Genomic DNA, 8,377 nt, shown 5'->3' with positions numbered 1-8,377 from the left:
GGTGGGGGGGAGGGAGGTGTCCCTCAGCCCAGCCTGCACCCTTTCCAATATTGAACCCCTTGGGGGATGTCTGGGACTGCTGGCTCCTAACCACTCACCTGCCTGCCTAATTGCCCCTAACTGTTTCTGCCCACCAGTCTGATCACCCTCTAACCTCTCCCCTACCAGCCTGCTTGACACCTAACTGCTCCCCTGCAGGCCTGGTCCCCCCCAACTGCTCTCCCCTGCTGGCCTGGTCGCCACCAACTGCCCTCCCCTGCTAGCCCAATCACCCCAACTGCCTTCCCTTGCAGGCCTGGTCACTCCCAACTACCTTCCCCTACAGACCTGCCCCCCCCCCCACTGCCCTCCCATGTTGGCCATCTTGTGACAACGTGGGGGCAGCCATCTTGTGACGAGGTAGGCTGGCCATCTTGTGGTGGCCATCTTGTGACAGCATGGGAGCGGCCATCTTGTGAGAGCATGAGGGTCAATTTGCATATCACCTTTTTAGTATATAGGATGTCTTGGAAGGGGAAGGGAAGGCGATATAAGAGAATAACATCACAGCACTCTTTCATGAATAACATGAGAGCTTTTAGTCTGAAGGCTTGGTTTTATGCCCTATGGAGAGAGGGCTGTTGAAGTTGTACTTTGGAATAAATCTGTAGCACTGAAGATGACAGGTTATACAAGATAGTTTAGGGAAAAAATGCTTCTCTTTAAACCTCCATCCCTGACCTCATCCCTGAAAAGAGCTTGCTCTGAACATTTTTGTTCTAACATTATATTTATAGAACACATTGTTGGTGGAAGCAGTGAATAGTTACCTAAATAGGATTGCATAAGTATGACATTATTTGATAACTTGCATAAATAACTGAAGGAGGCATGAGGGTTAGAATAGGTCATGTCTGAGCAAAGAGCCATATAACTTAGACATTGATATGAATGTGGCCTTTTCGTACCTATAGACTGATAAGGCCTGAAGAAATATGGGTTATGGGAATTATAATAATACTAGAGGCCCAGTGCATGAATTCGTGCATGGGTGGCATCTGGCCGGCCGGCCCCAGTGGGGGACGATTGGGGCCAGGCCCTCCCCGGGAGGCTGGCAGACCTTTGGGGGAGGGGGGGGGGGGCGTTAGAGGGAGCTGATGGGGCCCCGATCAAGCCAGTTGGCTGCCACAGTGCACGTCATAGTAACCGGTTGTCGGTCATTCAGGCGTTCGGGTCACTTCGCTTTTATATATATATAGATATCCTATAGAACAAAATAATTTACGGAGAGATTGGCCATTCCTCATTTTAAAGCTCTTTATTTTGAACCTTTTTTGTGTTTGTTTTCTTGATCACCTGTATAGTTCTTCTTTTCTTATCATGAGCTGCTTCTGGCTACTCCTTTGTTTCTAATAGTTTTCTACCTCAGTTCTTTTTTTTTTTTCTCTTGAAAAAATAAAGCCAAACCAAAAATGGAATGCAAATAAAACAAAATAAACTTCGAAAAAAGGGCATTCACTTCTGTGATTCTCACCAACTTTCTTCGTTACATGTTCCAGTGTATTTGGCCTCCAATGTTAGATCTCCTGATTCTGAGGTTCAATTCTGTTGCTTGTCTTTCATTCCACTACTTCTTAAACTCCAGATTAACGAAGATAGGGAGGGACAACACATTCATTTTGTACTACTACCCAGGTATCATCTCAGTGTAATCTTTCAAGGAAAAAAGGATAAAACCCATATTTTAATTTAATTCTAACTAGAGTTACTTAAACACTTTAAAGGTACCTTCATATAAAACTATATATACAAAAAGAAACCTCCTAAATATTAAATATGTGAATAATTTTAAAATATTAAATTAGAGTGAATAATTGATTATTTAGCATGTTTCTTCTGAAAAGTTGCCAGTGGTAGGTCTGGTAGTCTCTCTTACTCAAAATATTAATGGAACAATATCTCTGTTTATGGATTTCAATATCTTAAGGCAATAATGAAAACAAAAATTTTGGAATTTAGCTCACAACATTTAGTCTGTTTAGTCTGGACCAGGAAGGCTGAGACATAATTTAATGACTATCCTTAAATATAATTTCTCTCTTTGTTTCTTCCAATACAAAAAACAAACAAAAAAAAGATTTTTTCTTTTAGAAACTTAACACTTCACAGGAGAACCACTATAAATATGAGAAACTTCTTCCTAATGAGCACTCTTGGATAATGGCTGGGGGTTTTTTCATTGCCTCAGCTGGAGGTCTTAATAAAGACACATATAAGTGCTTTAAATTGTCTTTTTCCAGATAAACCAAATGGTCTTTCCCATTCTATTCCAGTATCTCTGATTGTATTGTTTTGCAATTACACTGTTTTTTGTTTGTTTGTTTTTTAACTCGAGTAGGACTCTTCATAGAACTTTTATGTGAGGACAGAAATAGCCTATATATGTGCTATCCAGTATGGTACCCACTAGCTGTACGTGGCTATGGAGGATCAGAGGTGGAGCTAGTTTGAGTGAGGAGCTGAATTTTTATTTTAATCTATCTCAATTTAAATAGCCACATAAGGCTAGTGGCTACCAAATTGATAAGTGCAACTCTACAAAGTAAATTTAAATTTTGGTTACTCGTAGCCTTAGTTGATATAACTGGTTTCATTGAAATAATAATTTAACCTTTAACATTGAACTAGTAGGTAACAGTAGCTACCCTTTAGCTTTTGGGTCTACATTTCCTATAACATGCATGAATTGACACATATTGTCCATGAGAAATATCTATGGTTTACCTTTCTCCTTTTAGATTTTGACTGAGGAACTTAACTGTTCACAAAAAATGTTGAGTCTCCTCACTGAGAAAAATTCATAATATGTCCTAAAGATGATTTAAGGGTGTAATATTGACAGGTGCTGTTTAAGCAGAAAAAATAAAGTTCACATAAATCTCTGCCCATTAGTTTGGAATGTGGGGTGGTGACATTTATGGAGAGACTCCCCCTTCAGCTTTAGAAGTGATACTATTTTATCAACTGTTAAAAAATTGTCCTGCTCTTACTCACCTCAGAAGCACAACTGTCTCACAGTTCACTTCTGGGATAGAGGATGATTTGAAATAACTTGCTTTATTATTTCTCTTTCTGCCTCTGGAAACTTTTGTGTGTTTTTTCCCAGAGAAGCAGAGACTCTGGTGTAATATAGGAGCTACTGCAGAGCAGAATCCATGGCATTCTTCCCCATACTTCAGTAGGGGATGCGTTCATCCCCTCCCTCCCGTAGGCCTCACATTCATCTCCCATATGGTGGCGGGGGAGTTCAACTCAGTATTCACGTTCTAAAGCTCGCTTCCTTTACACTAGCAGCTTATTACATTCTTTAGAAAGTCCCCAAATTTCACCCTGCGGTGTTCAGAAGCCAGCCACTGTTCATTGGAATGTTCTCAAGAGTTTAATGATTCGAATTTTATGCTTTCTTTCTGTCACCCTAGGCTTAGAGCAAAGTCCCCTACATAAATGTTGACTCAGCTATATCTACTTCTTAAATTAAATTGCTTTACTTTCTGTGTCCCAACTTTTTTAAAGCAAATACAGGAAACAACACAAGTGAAACAGTTTCTTCATATGCTATGGTTTCAAATCAATAGCACTTCAGTTGCCAAACAGCTTCTTTAAACTTTAATGAAGAATGGATTAGTTGGTGGGAGAGGGGAAATTCAAGCTTCTGTCACTAGCTCTATTCTAGAGTCCTTTCATTATTTCTTGACACCTACTAAGTCAATCTTTCTTGTGCCAGTGTTTCAACATCCCACATTTTAAAGTGAGAAGTATCTAAATTATTTCACAGGAAAAGGTTGTCTTTTCATGATCACATACTCTTACTCATTTCAGTGGATAGCCACAGACATTGCTGCAGTGACTTTTGAGAGAGATTGTTTACAAGGAAATTAGATGGAACTTTGAGGGAGCATCTGTTCAGTAATACCTTATCTCTATGATTTCATCTTACTAAAACTGCTTAAATTAGTTCCAGACTACAATGAAAGTTAATATTTATGCATTAAAAACTAATTCTATAAGGAAACTTGCCTCTGCCTATGTAATCTTAAAATGAATTTAGTTACATAAGCAAAAATGATCTAAAAATCAATGTTCAATGTTTTATTGTTTCCATTTGAATCTAGTTGAACTTTTTCATTTTTATCCAAAAGATTAATGGACTACATTTGAATATATCAAATTTGCATAATTTATTCATGCATTTGCCTAATGAAGGGAGGACAGTAGTTGAAATCAACAGTTCTAAATTCTCCACGTTTGACATTTTTTCACCTGTGCATTATCTGGTCCAACAGAAGAAATTTCTGTAAGTGGAGTCCTCATAAGCAAATAAAGAGTTGTCATTTTTGGCTCTTAGTGGGATTTTCATTTTTACTTTCATGGCACTGACATTTATTTATTTATATTTTTAAAAATATGTTTTTATTGATTTCAGAGGGAGTAAGGGAAAGGGAGATAGAGATATAAATATCAATGATGAGAAGAAATCACTGACTGGCTACCTCCTGCATGCCCCACAGTGAGGATTGAGCCTACAACCTGGGCATGTCTCCTGACCAGGAATAGAACCGTGACCTCCTGGTTTATGAGTTGATGCTCAAGCCCTGAGCCACCCCGGCCAGGTGGAACTGACATGTAAAGAGAACATTCTCCAGCACAAAACTCTTTCTGATGCTCTGAAAAACGATATAAACACCTTTGTGTTCATAGATATTTTATTCTAAGAGAAGGCAATGTCAATCAATTAGTCCATCAAATATATATCAGTTAAGGATAGTGCTATGAAAAATAGCAAGGAAGAGGACAGGGTGTGCCATGAGGGTGGTGAGGGTGGCTGTAATTTTAAATATGGTGACCAGAAAATTCCTCTTTGTGAAACTGACATTAATAGATGGGCATGAGGAGAAGATGTGAGACTTGCAACATCCAGAAGGTGACTGTTCCAGTCAGGAGACTTTTCCAGGCAGGTAACAGCAACTGCAAAGGTCCTGAATGGAAGCATGTCTAGCAGGGATGCAGCAAGGGGGCCAATGTGGTTGGAGCTGACTGAGGAAGGCAGATAGTATTAGGTGATGAAGTTACATAGATGAACAGAGTAGGGGTACAGGATGGGTTCTGTGGAGTCTTGCTGATGCTTGCAAGACTTTGACCTTTATTCTGAGCAAGATGGAAAGTTATTTTGAACAGAATAAAGCCATAACTCAACCTGTTTAAGTAAGCTAACTGGGTACACTTTTTTCATAATAGTCAGAGGACTATGGTTGAGACCAATACAGTAAAACCCTGACAAAAGATACTAATAATAGTTGTTAAGACTCAAAGTAGCAAGATTCTGGATATGTTTTGAAAACAGAGAAAACTTAAATAGCCAATACAGGAAAGTAAGATGTTAGCCAAGGAGCTGGTCCAAGGATTTTTGACCAGTTATCTCTGCAGTGTTTCTCCTAGAGTCCAATAGAGCTGGTAGTAGAACAGAGATAGGAATCTGCAGTCAGAGAAGAAGTCCAGGCTAGAGACTTAAAAGTGGGAATCACCAGCTTATTTAAATTCATGATGATGGATGAGAGCTCTCCAAGTCAATGAGCATAGGTAGCAAAGAAGTGAGGTCTAAGAACACTGTCTGGGTCACTTCAAAATTTAAAAGTTAAAAAAATCAGGAGACATGAGCAAATGCATCAGGAAAGGAATGACCAGCACAGGGAGGTCTGTTGAGCTGGAAGCAAAGTGGAGAGTGAAGAGGATGCAGTGATCAACTGTGTCAAACACCGCTGATAGATCAAGTACTGAGGATTGAGAACTGACCTTTGGAATTAATAGCCCATCAGAGCCCTTGACAGCAGTCTTAGTGAAGTCTGGTGGTGAAAGGTAGATTGGAAGGTTAAGAGGAGCAGATAAATGGGATGGTAGCTGGAATGGCATGTGGGATAAACAGAGAGTTTTTTTTGTTTTTAACAGAGAAAAAGAGTAGAATTTCTGAACAGAAGTTTTGAATCTATGAAAATATATGAGGGGTGAGGTTTAGATAACAGAACATACAGGCCCATCCATAATCACAGGAGGGAAAACCAACACATGGACCCAGACACAAGGAAGTAGGTAGAGGAATGGAATAAGCAGGTAGAAGTTTTCTCTAGGGTGCTTCTCTCTCTCTCTCTCTCTCTCTCTCTCTCTCTCTCTCTCTCTCTAAATAAAGTTAGAAGCCAGTTTATCAGATAATTAAAAGAATAGTTGGAGGAAGCAGAAATTTGAAAGAAAATAAGCATCTATGATGGTAGACTTTAAAATGTTGCTTTGATTTTCTCTGTAAATTAATATTGAGAATTACTATTGATTCCTCTGAAGCATTTTAATATTAATATCTAAGATTTTTACTATAAATTTAAGTATTACAAAAGAAAGTTTCTGACATATGTAATTACTGACATTTATAAATTAAAATTTTGCATCACTTTATAAAAGCATTCAATGGCATCTACATAACAATTCTAAACCCACCTTTACTCACTTAAAACTATAATACAAAAAAGGTTTTCTATCAGAAATATTTATATTATCCCTTTTTCTCTTTGAAATGAAACTCCTGAATTTTGACCTAAGGAGATAGATTTATGCTTGAAAATATTTCATTACCTCCTTATACTCCTCTGTAAGAAAACTAGGTACACAAATGAACTGCTAAAATATTTATTTTTTTCTGGAGTGAAACAACTTTAAAAGTATTTGTACTGAATTGCTAAATGTAACAATATATTTTATAATTATTTTATGTAATATAATTATATCTATTATTATATATGTGGGGCAAATAGCAATATTAAAATACTTCCTCTAATTAATTCCCTTTTAATGTGCATGAAATTCGTGCACCAGGCCACTAGTATATATATATACACACACACATATATATATATACACATACACACACATATATAATTGAAATGTTTTTGTGAATGTGATTTCTTAGGACTTACAGTATACAAAATGTAATTAATGCTGAGCCCTGAATCATTATAATAATCCTATATAATAAAGAGCTAATCTGCAAATGGTCGTCATGCCCTCACACCATCATGCCATAACGGCTCAGATACTCAACACTGGGAAGAGAGGAATGGGAAACAGCTAGGCATAAATGAGCTCACGAGAGAGGAATGGGGACCAGCCAGGCTGTGGCCGGGGAGAGGGACAAGCTGCATGCCCCACGGTCCCGGGTGCCCGTGACAGCTCCTGAGCCTATGGCCTGGGAGAAGGACAAGCTGTCCACCCTGTGGTCTCAGGCACCAGCGGCTGGGGCTGTGGCCCGGGAGAGGGACAATCTGCACTCCCTATGGTCCCTGCTGTCCTAGACGCCAGCGGCTGCGCCTGTGCCTATGGCCCAGGAGAGAGACAAGCTGCACACCCCGTAGTCTTGGGCACCAGCGGCTGCAGCCCAGGCAAAGCCACCCACCCACGGTCCCCTGCAGCTGCAGCTGGCCCAGGCAAAGCCGGCCCGGGTCCTGGGTGCCTGCAACCAGCAGGAGGAGGGAATCCTGGGTCCTGGGTGTGTGGCGAGGCAGAAGCAGTTAGGGGCGATCAGGCTAGCAGGGAAGCAGTTAGGTGCAATCAGGCCAGTAGGGGAGCAGTTACGGGTGATAAGGCAGGCAGGCAGAGGTGGTTAGGAGTGATCATGTGGGCAGGAAGAGGGGTTGGGACAATCAGACAGGCAGGCAGAGGAGTTAGGGGCAATCAGGCAGGGTGGCAAGGGAGCAGTTAGGAGCCATCGGTCCCAGACTGCAAGAAGCAATTGGACATTCCCCGAAGTGTCCCAGATTAAAGAGGGTACAGGCCAGGCTGAGGGAACCACCCCCCTGTGTCATGAATTTTGTGCACCAGGCCTCTCTAGCCCTATATAATGAAGAGGTAATATGAAAATTAACCCTCACATCTTCATAAGATGGCTGCCTACAACCAGGCCGGCAGGGGTGTAGTGAGGGATGACCAAACAACTGAACAGCAGGCTGCATGGGGTCACCAGGCCAGTGGGGGGGCCATAAGAGGCAACAAGGCTGGCAGGGGTGACCAGGCCAGCAGGGGTGGCAGTGGGGGTGACCAGTCCATCTGGAAGGGCAGTTGGGGGTGACCAGGCTGGCAGGGGGCAGTTGGGGGTGACCAGGCTGGCAGGGAGGGCAGTAAGGGGTGACCAGGCTAGTGGGGGGGGACAATTAGGAGTGACCAGGCAGGCAGGCAGATGAGCGATTAGGAGCCAGTGGTCCAGGATTGTGAGAGGGATTTTCATCTGCCAGTTTAGGCCCAATCCCTGGATCAGGCCTAAACCGGCAGTCGGACATCCCCTAAGGGGTCCCGGATTGGA

The sequence above is a fragment of the Myotis brandtii genome, unplaced genomic scaffold (assembly GCF_000412655.1).
Source record: "Myotis brandtii unplaced genomic scaffold, ASM41265v1 scaffold228, whole genome shotgun sequence".
In the NCBI taxonomy this organism is placed as follows: Eukaryota; Metazoa; Chordata; class Mammalia; order Chiroptera; family Vespertilionidae; genus Myotis; species Myotis brandtii.
Note: the sequence above shows the minus strand (reverse complement) of the source record.